The sequence below is a fragment of the Serinus canaria genome, chromosome 2, assembly GCF_022539315.1.
Source record: "Serinus canaria isolate serCan28SL12 chromosome 2, serCan2020, whole genome shotgun sequence".
Classification (NCBI taxonomy): domain Eukaryota; kingdom Metazoa; phylum Chordata; class Aves; order Passeriformes; family Fringillidae; genus Serinus; species Serinus canaria.
Window position 1 is genome coordinate 66001115 of NC_066315.1, and position 17942 is coordinate 66019056.

The following is a 17942-nucleotide window of genomic DNA, read 5'->3' on the forward strand; positions in this document are numbered from 1 at the left end:
TTAAATGTGAGGGGAAAGGGGCAATGATACACAGTTATAAAATGGCAGAAAAACTGCTGTGGTTGCAAATTGCCCAGAATATAGCAGGATTTTAAGAACGCATTCTAGGCAGGGATGCCTCAGCAAGCTCTCACTGTATTAATACAGTGCCTTCTCTTTCACTTCAGTTATGTTTATAATAAAATGATCAAAATACCTACACTCAGCTGGAGCAGCAGATAAAATGGGCACCTCAGTATTGCTTTCTAGTCTTGGTACCCAAAAGTGGAATTTGAATCCTCTAGTTCAGTCCTCACACTCATGTACTAAAATTCAAAATAGAGTTATCGATAGGGTTACAGATATTGAAGAAGGCTCTGTATCACATGAGGACTGTACATAGTGAACAAGCTTTAGTCTTTTCCTATCTCATGAAGCTGGACCATTTTGTCTGCACAATACATTTGAGGAGGTAAATGCATTTAACAAGAAAAAAATCCATTTAGAAATTGTGATAATGGATGTCATAGACACAACTAGTAGTGTCCTGAAACAAGCTCCACTTGCATAAAAATTTAAATGTCTGCACACATGGTGTCTAGCAATGCCTTTAGTTTGATAATATTTAATAGTTGTGCACAGGGAACCCAGTGATTTGCACAGTTGTTTTCTGATCTTACTTGTTGATTTTAAATAACATCAGCAGGAAGCTTGCCATGAACAAAAGATCAGCTTTAGTACAATACCTTTTGGCTAATTGAGTTTAGCCTTCCGATATCTTCCTGAACATCAAAATGTTAATCAGTTGTAGCAGCTAAATCAGCATGGCAGGCTCTGTCTCTGCAGCAAGATAGGGTATTAAATATCTATTAACCTTCAAAGTTACCTGCTTTCGGTATTCATTAACACCAAAGATCACCAAAGACTTTTGATGAATTAAAACCTGGTCTACACGTAAAAGTTCTGTGAAAGCATGAGTTTCAATGGTAACACTATGGAAGTGACACAGTAGGGGAGTAGGAGTATCAGTGTAAATGTAGTCAAATAGCAAGAACAGCCTTCCTGCTGCTTCTTTCCCCTAGTTGTCCTGTGTAAAATCCTCAGCCAAACCACACCTCTGCTAGTGTAGGTAGATCTTTTATATGCCACTCAGCAAAATGTGACTTCTTATATAAAGCCCAAGTACACTGGGCTTTCTCCAAGCCCAGGTATTTCTGGCTTGGAGAAAGACCAGTGTAAACCTATGCCATAAATATGTCAAAACATAGGTGATTATGCCTTTTAATGGTGATAAATGAGACCATGAGCTCTAGATATGCTATGCCCAGATTTCAGCTCCAGCAACTTCCAGAGTCGTACGCTCTCTTTTTTGTCTCAGTGGCAAACTCCTGCAAGGTTCTGCAGGTATTAATTTACCATGATGGTGAAAGTCTGAAACCCAGAGAGTACTACAGTCGAGTGCCCTTGAATTTTCCTTCTTAGTCAAACCAATCTTGTGCATTCACAGATGCTAATGGAATGTTCTTTGACCTATAGGACTGGAAAATAAATTCTTGAAAAGATAATCAATGAGAGCCAGTGATCATTAGGACTCTTACAAGAGGAACAGTTGAACTGAGTTAATCTGTTATCGGCACAAGCCAGCAACAAGTATTCTTAACACAAGGGGGACATAGTTTCATTGGCAACAGCAACTTAAAAAAATCAACCAGTCCCCAATTTCCAAAAGAGATCTGAAAAAAAAGTGAATTTCTTAATGTAAACTACAGTGAGTCCATATTGGACTCCGAGTCTAGACAAAAAGATAGTCAGTACCTGCACAGGTATGTCAGCTTCATTTTGTATAGCAGTAGGTAACAGTTTCTCTACATTAAATTGAGGTAAAAACTGCTCAAGAGAAATATTTCCTTCTACCCATTCCCTATGAGACACTTTTTCTCCAGTAATCTTGCAAAAGGACATAGTGCAAAGTTACTGTGGTCATTCTTATTGCACACAGAAGAAAGCTGATTGAACTTTTTACCTTTTGGTTATGCTTTTGATCTGTAGCCCACATGAGCTCATTAAGATCATATTATTTAGCTTAAACTTCAGATGCTTCACCATTTCTCACAGTAGCCCCAGGCTGGGTGCAGAGTAATATCGCTCATGCCGTCTTCCCGGCATGGCAACATGTCATAAGGTATCTGCTGGGATATGACAGAAGAGGTGGGCTGGGGGATGGAAGATGGAATAAAGAGGCTCAGACACTTAAGAGGGATCGCAAGGAGAGGTCAGTGCCCATCAGATGGTAGGATACAGAATCCCAATTACTCAGGAATGCTCAGTGTAGGCTGCCTGACGCAGACTGCAATAAATCTTACAGCAGGCATTAGGAACACCTGGTTTCAGATGAGAACACTTTTCTTAGGTCTATCTAAATCAATCCTCTTTCTTCCCCTTGCCTGCACTGATCTCTATCTAGTGGGGGAAGGAGGGACAAAAGCAACAGGCAGGTGATCTTATTATGGGTCTTGTCAGCCTCAGTAATGCAAAACAGGTAACAGGCAGAAGAGACAAAAAAGAGAAGGTTTAACCTGTGCAATAGCTCCTGTCACCTGCCATGAGATTTGAGAGGAGCTTGGCATATGTCATAACACTGGATTCTTTCCAGCCCACACTCAGATGGCAGATGAGCTTGATGGTCATGAGTCCATCCATTAAAAGCTTTTAACATTGCTGACCTCCTGCATAGCTTGGGTCCATTGTTCTACTGAGACAAGAAACAAGGAGGTAAACAGAGTTCAGCCACTGTCAGCTCTGCTAATCTAAATCAAAATAGTGATTTCAGGGAACTTAGTCTGGACACATTCACAATAGTCCTACCTTGCTTTTAGAGGACAAAAGTATAGCCCTTAATTTTATTTTTTTATTTAATAAGACCATGAGCCTTTGAATGTTTACAGATTTGTATATTTTAGCTTTGCTGTCTGAGAAGATGTAAGCTCTGATTTAAGCATTTTGCCTGGACTGAATCAGAAGGATCTTTTTCCTCCAACCTGCTCTTATAAAAGTTGCTTAATATCTCAGAGATCTCTACTTTTCTATTACATTCTGCTGATATTAGTAAAGTATTCAAAATTTACCAAGGAGGGAGAAATATATACACTTGGACGAGAAGAGGGAAACTAATTATTCCATGAACTTTTTCCTTGTCAAGTAGCCTGAAAATCAGCCATCAGGCAAACTAGGGTTGTGGTTGAATGTGTTGCCCATTTTTCTAATTTTTCTTTTATCCTTCTACTTTTTCTCTTAAAAAAAAAAAAAAAACCAAACCAAAACAACAAAAAACCCCCAACTTCCCAAATGATTTTTTTCCGTTCCCTCAAGATTGGGTTTTCCCTTTTGAAGAACTCCCCTGAGGTCCCCTAAGACATAATGTGACCCTGTTACAAATGGAGAATATATGTACAGCCACATGGTGGTCTGTAGGTATGTGACTATCCCAGCATTGCTGTCTGTAAGCATCCACTGCAAACAGACATCTACTTCTGACCCTGGCTAACACATTCATGTAATTTTCCATGATGAGAAACACCAGTTCAAGGAACAAGGAAGGAATTAGAATAAAGTCTTCACACGTGCACCCAATGGCAGATTGGAGCTTGCTGGCTGCCCCATTGCACCTTGTGAGTAGACACTGTGCTCCCAAGAGCTCCAGGGAGAGTGTCACCCACAGCACTGGCTGTCTGTAATGAAAGCACTGGAGAATCTGCCACTTGGGATCATTTCAGAAATGGTTCTCACTGGGCTACCTCACTGATAATCTTCTCCTCCTGGTGTATACAGCAGCACCACAACTCAGTGCACTCAAAGCTACAGGAGCCACTGAAAAACTTCACAGTAAATTAAGTACAATTAGCAGAGCAAATATCACTACTGCTAGCCTCATAGTCTTGTAATTATTCTGACAGCACTTATTATTTGGGCCATTTCTCAAATCAGTGGTCTTTGTAAATGAATATCATCATAATTAAGTCCTTTTTCAAATAGAGTATCCCTGGGTACAGTAAAGATTTGGGGAAGAAGGCATTTGATCTCTTAACTGAAATAAACTTTGCAGTGCCACTTGTCAGACTCTGTCCAGTGAATGCCAGAAGGACAGCTACAAAAAGATCCCATGACCTGGTTCTTCCCGATTACATCAGTGTTTAGATGCTGAATTTTTGAGTAGTATCCAGATGGCACTGTGACACAGATTTCAGGAGAAGATCTGGCTAGTAGTGTAAAAAGCCATGTCAGATTGCCTGTGTCCAGCAGTAGATCCCTCATATATGCTGGTGCTCCACAGGTCTGTGAAACTCTGTGTCATTATGGGATGGTGTAACTGAAGTGCACAACCTTTCAAACTCAGGCAGATCTTCTCAGGGCAGATTTTCTCAGTGCTTGGCAGCCCCTGTTCATTGCCCATTGCTGCCTGTGAAAGCATTCTGCACTTAGGCTTATATTTAACATAAAGAGTTAATACCCAAAGAGTTTGCTGAACAGGAGCCAGCCTGAACACTGGGGTTTAGTGTCTGAAGTGCATCACTGGAAGAAGAGAAACAAGATGCGTCCTTAGGAACCTCACAGCAGTTATCTTGAGATTAGATATGGGATGGGCTGGCTTTCTTCTGAAGCCAATGGGATCTGTCCATCTTTGCAGCCTCTGGGAACCTTTTAGCTCTACTGCTGTTTTACTGCCCAAATATAGATGTAGTTGACTGACTTCAAACAGCAAGGCTCAAAAAGCTGTGGCTAGTACAGCTAACAGCATAGTTATTTGAGAAGGTTCAACACCTTTCCTGCTCTATACTAACTTAGCTCCACTGAGTGACAAAGTGGTGGCAAATTGTTCCATTTTCAACAGCCCCAAGAGTAAGGGTGAATTGAGGACTCATCTGTTGAGAGCATCAAAATAGGGAAGTGTTAAGAGACTGATTACAAGACTTCATGTCAGAAATAAACATCAGTAATAAAGATTCACATTCTCTCTGCATAGCACAGGCCAGGCATGGATAAGTGACCACAGAGATAAGGGGTAAACAGCCAAATAAAAACTGCATGAAAAAATATCAAAGGATAATATTCTTAGTAAAGTACATCATACTACTGAAGGTTTTCTACAGTACTTAAAGGCCAGAGGCCTGCAGAATTTTAGGCAAGGGAATGTCAGACTCATTTCTCAGAGAGGAGGGGCCACTAGGTGGCACAAAAGTTGCCTAATTTAAGCAAATTCTCTGGCTTGAGATTGGAAAATGTCACCTCAAGTGATGAACTGCAGCTTTATAAACATAACCTTGTAATGCAACCAGCAAGGGAAATACACTGATGTTCAGAATCTTGGGGTACTTTTGGTCCTTCCTGTACATTGTAGGATTAGTGTAATTCTGCTATTATTGTCTCCTCCCTCAAAAAAAAAAAAAAAACCCAAAACAAAGCTGATTTGTATTTTAAAATAATAATTGACTCAATCTCAGGAAAAGTAATACTGCAAAATAAGAAGAGAAGAAAAAAAATATACCAACACGATGCTTCTTGTATTACAAATGAGAAATGCATAACCAGAAAGAGAGATTAATTGTACAAAAATATGGAAGTAAACATGATGTATTAAAAAAATTATATTTTACATTGCTCTGTGGTACAGTCTAGAGAAAGCCTCAGTGGCAAGATACCCTAACATCAAGCATGTAAGATTATTTCTGAAAGAGGTGAGAATGACATCAGGAAAAAAGATAGGAAGAAGAAAAATATGTGTGGTGATAGACATTGTAGCAGTGAAAATTTATTACCTGAGAGGCAGTCAGTTATTGTGGAAGCCATCCTTACCCATGAAATCTTGGATGCACTTAAATATCCCCCTCATTAATAAACTAGAAACAACTGAACACCAAACACTTTGGCCTCAGTGGATGTGCAAAGAAGATCCCATTATTCATCTGACCCCCTGGCCATACAGAATGTTGCACAATTTGCTGCTGGGACTACCAACTGTCTGAGCAATGCCTTACACACTACATGAATATCCACAGAGTCATTCTGGTCAAGGAGAGTCAACCCACAATCTGAAATCAGTTTTAATGAGAAGACTTTGATGGGCATTATGTCAGCTTCTTTCAACCTTGGGCTTTTGATTGACTGCTGAGGACTGTCCTTTAGATGATAACAAGGATGCTGTCAGTCCTGCACAGATAGCCTGCACCAGGCTTGAATGTAAAAGCAAGTACTGAGTATATCATACACGCTCCTTCTGCTTCAGAATGAATTTCTGATTGAATTAATTTCACTGCAAGTAGCATTTAAAAACCAGTTTTGGATGACACCTTAAAAATTAGTTGCTCTTCCCAAGGTAAACTATGGGTCTGATCACAAAAGTGGAGGAAAAAGGAGAGGAGAGGAGAGGAGAGGAGAGGAGAGGAGAGGAGAGGAGAGGAGAGGAGAGGAGAGGAGAGGAGAGGAGAGGAGAGGAGAGGAGAGGAGAGGAGAGGAGAGGAGAGGAGAGGAGAGGAGAGGAGAGGAGAGGAGGGAGAGGAGAGGAGAGGAGAGAGAGGAGAGGAGAGGAGAGGAGAGGAGGAGAGGAGAGGAGAGGAGAGGAGGAGAGGGAGAGGAGAGGAGAGGAGAGGATGAGAGAGGAGAGGAGAGGAGAGGAGGAGGAGAGGAGAGGAGAGGAGAGGAGAGGAGGAGGAGAGCGAGGAGGAGAGGAGAGGAGAGGAGAGGAGAGGAGAGGAGAGGAGAGAGATGGAGGAGAGAGGGAGAGGAGAGGAGAGGAGAGGAGAGGAGAGGAGAGGAGAGGAGAGGAGAGGAGAGGAGAGGAGATGGAGCGGAGAGGAGAGGAGAGGAGGAGGAGAGGAGAGGACGAGGAGGGGAGAGGAGAGGAGAGGAGAGGAGAGGAGAGAGAGGAGAGGAGGAGAGGAGAGGAGAGGAGAGGACGAGGGAGTGAGGAGAGGAGAGGAGGAGGAGAGGAGAGAGAGAGAGGAGAGGAGAGGAGAGGAGGAGAGGAGAGGAGAGGAGAGGAGAGGAGAGGAGAGGAGAGGAGAGGAGAGAGAGGAGAGGAGAGGAGAGGAGAGAGGAGAGGAGAGGAGAGGAGAGGAGAGGAGAGGAGAGGAGAGACTTTCAGCCCTGCTACTGCAAATATGAAAAAAGCAAGATGCACCTTTAAGAAGAAATTAATGAAATTCAGTTTTCTACTGGTTCACTCCTACTTTCTCACAAATAGTGATATCTGTTAACACCTCTGTACTTCAGATGTCAGAGCAAAGCAGTTCAAAAATCCCCAGACAGAGAAATAAAAAAAGAGGAAAACCTTTGTCAATGACAGCTTTTTCAGAGAAAATGGAGCTTTGTATTGAATATTCAGAGTCCTAGAAACATGATAACATGTTGGAAAAGAAGTATTGTTGTTATAAAAGGACTCACATGAATAAGATTTTGAATTCTACTGCAGCCCATCTAAGTACGAAATGGCAGCTCTCCCCGAGCTATATCCTTCAATGAAGCTATGACTAAGGCGTGCAATAAGCTGGGATTTTTTACTCTGGAATATTCAAAATTACATGGATTCTCTCTATACTTTTGTTCATGACACAGAATATTATCACATGATCAGGCTGAAAATACCATTTATCTGCTGGGAAAAATTATCCCTGGTTCCCACAAAATTGCACTCGGTATTAGCATTCCACTGTTAAGCAGTTTATAAAGGTTAATAAATAATTAATGCATGTTATAAGCACATTTCAGATATGATCAGTATATGCAATAGATGCATATCAGCATGTGCAATTGTAGTTGGTTATGCGGTATTGGGCTGCTGTAGTCCATTTATTAAAACATCTGCAAATAATTTAGTAACTCTCTCTCCACTTCTTATATCTGGAAGAATAACATGAAGTATGACCAAAAAAGGAAGAAAATTCTTCCACTTTCTCAGCAGTCCAAGTCAGTTTAATTTGACTTTGAGTTGGTCCTAACACATTATTCAGTTTTATCATTGTTATTTTAACTCTAGAATCAATTAAATTAAATACTAATCCATGAGATTTAAAATCTTTATTGTGGTAGAGCAACAAGGCCCTGAAACAACAGGAGAGATTAACATCTGTTAAAAATGCTTAAGGAATTAAACTTGCATATTGTAAATGCAGATGTGTATAAGATAGATTTGTGGTACAATACATCTTGTCACTTTCCCACTCTATCACTTACTGGGAAACTGGATCATACAAAAATTTTGATGTAGGATCAGGTGCATATTTTCTGCCCATTTTTGATAGGACCAAAGTGACGTGGTCTTTTGGGTCTGGTTTTTGGGATATATAGGATATATATATATATAAGGATATATATTCTGAGCGAAGACCCTAAGAAGGTAGTAGCAAATAAAAGGGGATATACCTCTCTGTACCAGCCAAAATTACCCACTCTGCCTTATCCAAGCTAATAGTGGATAAAATCCTTCTACTTGAACTGGATGTTGGCTTCACTGTGCTCTCCTAGGGACTCTGACAGACCAGCTGAAAAATACTGGAATGTACAACATTGCTGCCTTTTGCCACACATGCCATCCTTCCTCCAGAAGTTTCTGCCCTGTGTCTACAGCTGCAGAACAGAGTGTGCAAGGCTCTGCATTATCAGCACCCTTCAGTGGTCCATGGTTAACCCTGAGGTGCAGGTTCATATCATTCCCTTGGCTGTGCAACAAGGTGACTACCTAGGGCATTGCATGGAAGGAAGAAGCATAACATTTTTGGACAGCAAGATTTGCAAAATCTTTTTGTTCATCTTTCTAAGGAAAACAGAAAGTTTCTAAAATCACATCCCTTATATTTTCTCTTGAAACCTGATACTTAACTTTGTCTTATCCTTTAGGCTGTCATGGTATTTTAGATCTTAGTCCCATGAAAAACTCTAAACTGAGAGCAATATCTAATTCCTTCTCAATTCAATCCTTCCCAGAAGATCAGGAACCCTCTCCAGTGTATTTCTGTGAAACAGGGGCCAAGACATTCAAAATACTTTTGCCAAAACCTTAGTCAAAGTGGATTTATTGCTTTTAGAAATAAATATTCATATAATGATCAACAGCAACAACAAGAGTAGTATCAGTAGTAGCGCCAGTAGGAACAGCAACATAGTAGTAGTAAAATAAATACACCTTGTCTATGCCTCAAGGTTAAAATTTCTGGGTTTTGAGAAACCGTTAAAAATTGGTTAGTCGAACAGTAGCCAACAAGATAGCAAAAATGAAAGGGGAAAATTAAATAACAACTACTTAAGACACATGACTTATTTTTTGCTTAGAGAAGGATCCAAATGCAAGTCTGAAATGACTGAGTTGCCTGCTTACTTCATTTTGCCTAATTATTACCCACCAGTACTTTGAAATTTCTCCCAATGCACATCAGGGGCTTATTAAGATTTTATTTTGATCAATATATCCTATTTTGCTTGCATTTTCAAATTCATCAGTTTGTGGTTTTTGGAAACCTCAACTCCCAGAACTTCCCTGGGGATTTCTGAGTCCCATAACATTCTCTCTCTCTGCAGTGAGGACTATGGGGAAAGCTCTGGCCCCTGAAGCCAATGACAAAACTGATATTAGCACAGTGAATCCAGAATTTGAGTAGTACACTATATCTTGTAGATTCTTATCTCTATTTCCTTCTGATTCTCCAGATTTATTGCACTTCTGAAAGATGCTGTGTTAATTAACTAATCAGTGCACAGCACTTTCTTTTTAACATAAAAAGTTATTTTTTCTACTTAATCATTCACTGTGTCAAGGAATTAAAAAAGAATATGTTGAGGGGTTTGCCCTTGATTAAAACATAAGACGTGGCAATAAATATTTTTTATTAGTTATAATACCTTTACTTTATTAGGAAAGTAACAGACTGCTGGTTAACTGATAATGAAATATGAATTTAAAAGAAAAATATATGGTAGAGAGTAATTTCTGTTGTGTCTGCCTGGTTTTTATGTCTTCTTGTCTTCCTTTAAGAATTGGAGTTCTTCTAGTTTGTTTCTTACTAACTACTTGATACGATATTACCTACCCAAGTCAGTGCAGTAAAACAGCAGATTTTGAGCTGATGTTAGCACTTGCTTTAGTTGTTTGTTAATGCTATTCTGCTATATAGATTTTTAAGCAGAATGAAAAATAAAAAATTACTTTCAGCACTGATTTCAGAAAAACTTTTACAATTTCTTATAATTATATATATATTTCATATTTACCACATCTACTTCATATCTCATATAAATTATCTGCAACATGCACATGTATTTGAACTTATAAGGAAGAATTGAAAGCTTTGCCAAAATACTTTACTGAACTGGGGGGATGACACACACTTCATTTCAAAAATCACTACCAATATATTGCAGTTATCCTGATGAAAATCCACCTAAAACTGCATAGCAAGTTTGACATTTTGAGAAAGCCTTAGTGTTCTAAGGTGTTTATTATATATTAATAGCACATTACAATATTTATAAAATTTTTAAAAAGCTTATTTTTTAGTTATGTTTTACAGGGTCTTTATTTCTAACTCCACTAATGCTACATAGTTGGGGATCTTATATGCCTACTTCTCATTTAATAAAAAAAATCTTATTACTGTTAAATTCCATTACTCTCATGCCTCCCTATGTAGTACAATGTTAAGTACACTACAATACTGAGTCCCAGATGGAATACAATGCTGTAATTCAATTGAGGAATCCTGCTAATGTCCCACACTGAAGAATATTGCTTAAGGGTTTGGGTATGGTAGCAAACCTCTCAGCCTGGAGACTGAATTACAACCTGACTATTCAATCTGGGCCTTTGTGCCGCTGTTTGCAGTTTACAGAACCCTGATTTTTTGTAATACATCCATAAAACAATTATTATAATTAAAAAAGAGAAAGAAAAAACACAGAAATTAAAGTTTGTCCATAAGAATTATGCTATTATAAGACAGCTGGGGTTACAATGAGCACAGAACGTAAAGAGAAGGTTATCAAAACACATTAAAGACTGCATGGAAGCAATCATAGAACCCTACTGAAGGTAGGTTCAATCCAGCCATTCCCAGTTCTCTTAGAAATGATCACTGTTTGACTTCTCAAAGATAAATTAAATCCTGTGGGTAGGTTTGAGCCTTGATCTAGTTGAAGAGATAGTCATGAAGATTATAATCTCCTCCCTTTAGATGTCTAATATCACGTTTGACCCTGAAGCCACCTGCCAAACTTCCAGCTGACTCTTGCGGAGCCCAAAGCCTCCAGTCCCATGGTTTTCAGCAGTAAAGCTTACTCACCACCAACAGGTGGCCAGAAGTGCTTTTGCCGTGGCAGAGATGGACAGCTCATAATAAAGCCTTTTCTGCAGTTCCAGTCGCTTTTGTTGCTGCTGCTCTGCTTTTAGTGGAATATTGAAACACCACTGGAGCCAGCACAGGAAGAGTAACCATGGCTCTCTTGCTCAGCAATTTCATCACTCCAGCCAAGATTTATTTTAAACCGGAGAAATTTAAATTAGAAAAACAAAAAAGTGAGTGGTGCGGTTGCACAGCATTTTAAAAGCTCTGAGGCAGAGTAAGCCAAAGCCTTCTCCATCTCTCACAGGGTGTTTGCCTGAATACAGGAGATGGTTTTAAAACTATGCCAATCTGTAAAGCTTTCAGTGCAGAATACACCCTTACTAGATCAATACATCGGAGTTATGGAGACACCAAGGAAAAAATTGTAATTGGTTAAATGAATGCCCTTCACTGTCATAACAGAGGGAAATGAGAGCTGAAAGGAGGCTTGTTATGGTGCTCCCCCTTGAGCCAAGGTGCGCTGAATTTGCTGGACTGCTGGGTCACTGGGGTGTCACAAAGTTGTGGATTACCAAGTACCTCTCTTATGTCTCCCTTGTTGTCAAGAAATCTGTACCTTCATGGAATTACCAATAAAACAGTCGTAGCAGCAGATTAGGTTTAAAAATCTACCTAATGTAGCGTGAAATTTAGAGTGTATGCTCCAGCGATCAGAGCTGCAGTGTTGACCCATTATGCTCTGCAGTCACATTCTTCCATTTTCACCCTTTGAAGCCACAAAGGGAGGGGGAACAAATAACACACACTTGCAACCATTTTCTCTTGTGTTTTTCTGGTTGTTTTTTTTTCTGAAGTAGAGTTGTACCTCACAGTGCCTCTGAGGGTTTCCTTAGAGCTTTGCTTAACTTAGAATATATCATGGTTGTTTACTGTGCTTTGTGGCAAAGCAGCCTTGGGTTTTCAGATTCATGGAAAGAAAGCATCTCCTTAATTTTTCAGGCTCAGGATTTAGCAAAATTAAGCTGTCATCCTATGTAAGTTAAGAGCAATCAAAGCTTTATCCTTTAGCATACAGTGAAATATATTTCAGTGAGAACCAGAGAGGCAGAAGACAGTGTGGTAGCTATAGTTTGTGTTACAAGTCATAAAGCTGCAGCGATGATAGAAAAGGTATATATGAGATATTCTGCCCTGCCTTAGCAATTATGCTGAAGTATTAAATGTGAATTGAAAGCTTTTCCCTCTTTCTTCTCCTTCTCTGCTTTGATAAGAAAAAAGTAACACATACTCAGCAGTCAAAAAAGTTCAGAGAGAGTGTTGACATATGTGAACTCCATTTTTAATCTCGGACCAGATATGCCTAGTGGTTTTAGCAGTTACTTTAACTTTGCATTTCTGGGCCAAGACTGAGTTGTCATTCCAAGGGTACCTGCAGCAGGTCTCAGCTGTAGTAATATCAGGTGAACAGGAGAAGAGATCAATTTATGTCCATATTACAAAATTACTATATACACCATCCTATTTGAAAAATCTGAAGTTACATCCTATTCTGACTCACTGAGACTTGGATGCTGTAATATGATAGAGCCTGAACTGTGGCAATGTCAGAATGGCCTGACATCCATTCTGACAGATCTTGTCAAAGAGTTTGGTAAGCATTCTGTCCTACTGTGTCTAGTTGTGCTGGAAGTATCCCCACTTTGCAAATTGAGCACTGGTTTCCCCATAGCACTTGTAGAAAATGAATTTCCATCACAACTTTGAAAAGAAAAGACCAAAGATATGCAAATATGACTAAAGAAATTTCACTTTTGTGGTGAAAGAAAGAATTCTGAAGGAGGGAGTTGTCTTCAGTCTTTGTCTGACAGAGTGGTATTTTCCTTTTCTTTGGTTATATATTCTAAAGAAAATAGAAACCTTCCATTCTTTACTTTTTGCAAAACTGCAGACTGCAAGCATGCATCTCACAAAACTCTCATTCCTACACAGAGATAGCTGAAAAATCAAGTATATTCCTTTCATATTACTGTTGAGCACAGCAACTTGTGTTATTTGAGACCTGTCGTGTATCGATGCCTTCACAAAAGACCAAAGGGTTCTAGTTGTTTAATGGTTTTATTCCCTATCACAGAAATTCTAGAGAATGCTACAAAACAAGAGGGTTACTAGTATCTGACTGTTTATACCACATAGTCTGACAAAAGGAAGAAATGCCCCTGTAAATCTTTCCAGGAGATTTTAAGAAACCCAGAACTATGTGTATATACATTTCAGCTTCTGCTGAACTACTACCTTTCTTACATTTGGTAGCACTGTCTCAGCATGAAACTATTTTCCACCATATATTTAACAGTGAGAATATCATCAGATAACAGGGATCTCATCCCCAGATTCCACTGCCATCTGTGAAACAGCTCCTGGGGTACAGAGCTGTAGCCACAACCAGAATTTGGCCTTGTCTCCTGAAGTGAGAACAGTACTCATATATACCTGCATGACAGTACCTGGGCAGAGACTCTGTGATAATGGGATGGGGAAGACTTAGAGGAACCATAATTCTTCCCATTGAACCCCCTGATATGACACAAACATTTTGGATCAAGGATGATAAAATGACTACTCAGCTGAGCAGCACTTCTTTTCACACCATAGTGGTTGTGAGCCAGTAATGGATCTTACAGCACTTGCAGTGTCTAATGCTTTGCTTTATTGCCCCTTCAAGTTATTAGAAGGACAATCTTGGCTGTCAATGCAAAGAGATTTCCAGCCCTTCTTATCCAGTAAGAGAAGATAGAAAACAAAAGACAAAAACAAACAAACAAACAAACAACAAAAAACCCAACTTATCGGGTTTTGAATATCATGATTTTTAAGACAATTGAATGATTCTATGGAGCCTGGTTCATGATTCTTCAGTGCTTGGGTGTGTGTTTTCTTATTAAACACTGTCAGTAATATCACACAATAGAAGCTGGTTGCAACCCAGTTGGGAAACTGCATTTCCCCTGTTCAACAAGCTCAAGGCACTGTGGGGCCTGGTATATAAGCCAAAAGATTTCTGCATTACAGCATCAGGTTATCATAACCTATCTCCCCCTCCTTCCTACCCCCAGAACTCATCTATATGCTAATTTAACATGACTAATGCCGCCCCACAATATAATGGCTCTAATGTTTTCAGGGGAGGAAAGAGAGTAGAAAGCAGCTGACGACAGTCCTGTTTGATTAGTGAAGTGTCTTCTGACAAAAATCCCAGATTTTCTGATGATGAGGTCTCATTGCATCAACACCCTGGGTATATCTGGTTCAGCACTTAACCAAGCTTGCAGTTCAGTTTGAGTTTACATTCCTGTGAGTGAAATGTAAGCAAATCTAAAATACCATTTTCTCACCTGTTTTTGTGGAAATGACTAATCAAGCACAGCTGCTTGTTTAAAGGAAAAGGCACTGTCATTCTTATTGTCAGGGGCTAGAAACTACCCTAGCTGCATGTGACAAGAGCTCCCTGCTGAGTTACAAGATACCTGAGCTAGCTGGGATTTGGCTCCTGGGCCTTTCTGGCTCAGTCATACAGCCTGGGGAGCTTTCAGTTTCTCCACAAACACATGCATTGATAGTCCCTCTGCCCCTTTCCCCCTTCCTCCCTCACACTCACTGTAACACTATTAAGATATCAAATGCAGCAATTACAACAAGAAAACCCTAATTAGGCAGCAGCAGTTTCTGTAATAAAGGAATGAAGGAAATTTGAAGAAAGAACTGAGAGGAAACACAACAGAGGCTTTCAAATCACAGGCTTCTTGTTCTTAAAGGACTACTCAATGCAGGTAGTCCTCCATGAGTTTCACTTCACCAGCTTTCTCTGTACTTTTCTAGGACAAAAGGAGTAATACCAACATAGAGTCCTGTGGCCATAATCAAATAATAATTGGCCTCGGAGATCACTTATGACAATCAGGGAAGTAATAAGGTTTCTGAATAATTATGAATAATTAGGCACATTTATGAATAATTACACTGTTAATAACTATCTAACACATCCAGTTTTTAAACTGTAATTCAGTCATTATTGATTGGTTAGCCATCATCTTCACTGCTGTTTCCCTACTCATTAACATCCTGATTCAGCCAGGAGCCCTGCAAGGCTGAATTTTTTCTTTTGGTGTGCCAGAAAAGAGGAGTTTATTGCTGTAACTTCTGAAACCACAGAGCCAGATTTCACTGACTGTAGGGGAGGGACATTTTTGGAAGAAAAATATCCTGTCACTTTCTAAATGTGATGTTAAGACAGTGGAAAGACACTATGACAATGTGGAGCAGAGAAAACTGTTCTATGGTGGCATGTCTGGCATTTCTGACTATTTAACTTCCTGTGTTTAGACTGCAAAATTTCTGAGGTGTGGAACATCTTGCCTGAAATTGAGTTAGCAGAGCTAATTCAAGATGCCCCCCCGCCCCACCCCCCAGCACTGGTGGAAATAAATTATGTTTCTTCAAGAGAGAAGGGTCTAGGGCATAAAATTTCTGCCCTGGGAAGGAAAGGTCTGGCAAGCAAGGTCCCAGCCAGGACCTCAGGTACAAAGGAAGCCTTGCCTGCTGCTCTGCAAAGAGACACAGTGATGGCAGCAGCAATGCCACCACCTCTATCAGCATTTCTCTCTGCTCTGCCAGCTCTCCCATGGCTCAGCTGGAGCCCAAGACAGCAGGATTGCCCAGGCTCTGGCCCTGCCTGGTAACCACCATTGCAAGGAGGAACCTGCTCCTGATGTTTTAGCAGCCACCTCAAACATTTGTTGTGCCTGTGTCTAAAGCTGGCCCTGGTTAGATAAATTATGTAGATAAATGAATGCCACACTTGCTGGCAAAGCCAATAATTAAAGGTAATGTTATACATACCATGCAGAACACCTCTGTTTTCAGGGACATTGTATCTGCTTTACACCAATAGGATAGAATCAAGCCAGTCAGGAAAAGCAGATGGAGCATCCTAACCTTTAAACAAGAAGCTGTTACAGCTCCTCTACCCTCTTATTTACACAGCACATTTCACCCTGAATAGCTGGGTCTGATATGGAGAAAATGTGAGTCAGGGTCTTGTATGATTTCAATACATTGGACACACACTACCTGTTTTTGGAAAAGCATTCAGGAGAGTAAAAGATACAGATCAGGTGCCATGAACTGAAAGTCCCAGTTTGAAAATACAGAAATGCTTTAGGATTGGAATTTTGCATTAGGTAAAAACCAAAACAGACCAACATTTGTAAATTCCTTTTATTTCCAGGACATGAGCAGCATTCTGAATGGTTTTTTAATTGGTTTTCTTTATTTATTTGGTGTTTACCAGTTCTGACAGGTAATCCAAGATAGCAAATTTCATGGTGAACATAAAGATAAGTGCTTAAATCACTCCAATTATTTCTTTAAAAAGTATTGGCAAAAAATAAATGCCATAGATAAGTACTCTGCCTCTATGATTTTACATTTCTCTCCATTCTCCTGGAAAGAATGCTGATTCATTTTCCCTTTGGAGGAATTTACTTTTTGCCTTTTCCTCCATAGCTTTATAATACTTTTTTTGTGCCACAGTGCACTGTTTTTATACTTCAGATCAGAAAATAAAAACATTTAAAAAACCACTTGCTACGGTTTTGGCTCAAACTATGTTTCAGATTCTGCAAGGGTCAAAACAACTGTGATAAACTCTGTTATCTCTTTCATAATCTTCAAGCACAGTCTTTCTAATCTCCTCCTGAAGGCCCTGAAAGGAGAAGAAAATAGACCAAACCACTTAGCAGGAAAAGTGAGTGAGTGAGTGAATGCTGAATGTTTGTTAACCTCGAAGTGGCCATTTTTGAAAAGCAGAAAAATGTCCCAGCATATAATTCTGAGAAGGAGCTGTGAAAGACTGGCTCTTCTACTTTGGTCTTGATGTGCTAAGATATGGCATGAAAAATGGCTAAGAAAAACTGCACACTCTTCACTTTCAAGTAGCAAAAATGACAAATCTCTATCAAAGATCCAGAAAAGTCCATTATTTGCTTTTCATACACTGCCTCTTTAAAAAGTAGAACTTATTGCCATCAAATGTTGTGGAGACAAAAAGATTGGAGAAGTCCGTACCAGGGAGGCAGAGAAATGTGAGACCAACCTTCCTTCAAAGTGAAAAAGTCACCTTGCACACAGCCACCTGGGGACCCCACACTCTCGCCTCTCCCAGTTGTGCAGACATTGTGCCCCAGGCCATGCTAACTTCCCCTGCCCCCACCCCAGCCCACCCTTTCATCTTCAATTTGTTCATCCCCACACCACGGATGTCATCGAAAGCAAGGGCCAATTAGCTGAATGTAGTCAGGGCACAGTGATTTGGATCCTGTTTTTTTGAAAAATAGATCCAAAAGCGTACATTCAAAGTGGTTCCTGACTGCAACTATCAGAGGTGGTGAAATGCTGGCAACCTGGGGCAATGAGAGGCAGAGCAGAAAGGGGACACTTGGGTGGGACCAAGCCCTCAGGTTAGCTATGTGGGACACAGACTTGAGGCCATGATAACTTCCAGTGCATCCTTTGGTTCCCATTAAACATTAATATTTTCAAAGAAGCATGAAATCCACCCTCCTGATTCCTCTGTTCCCC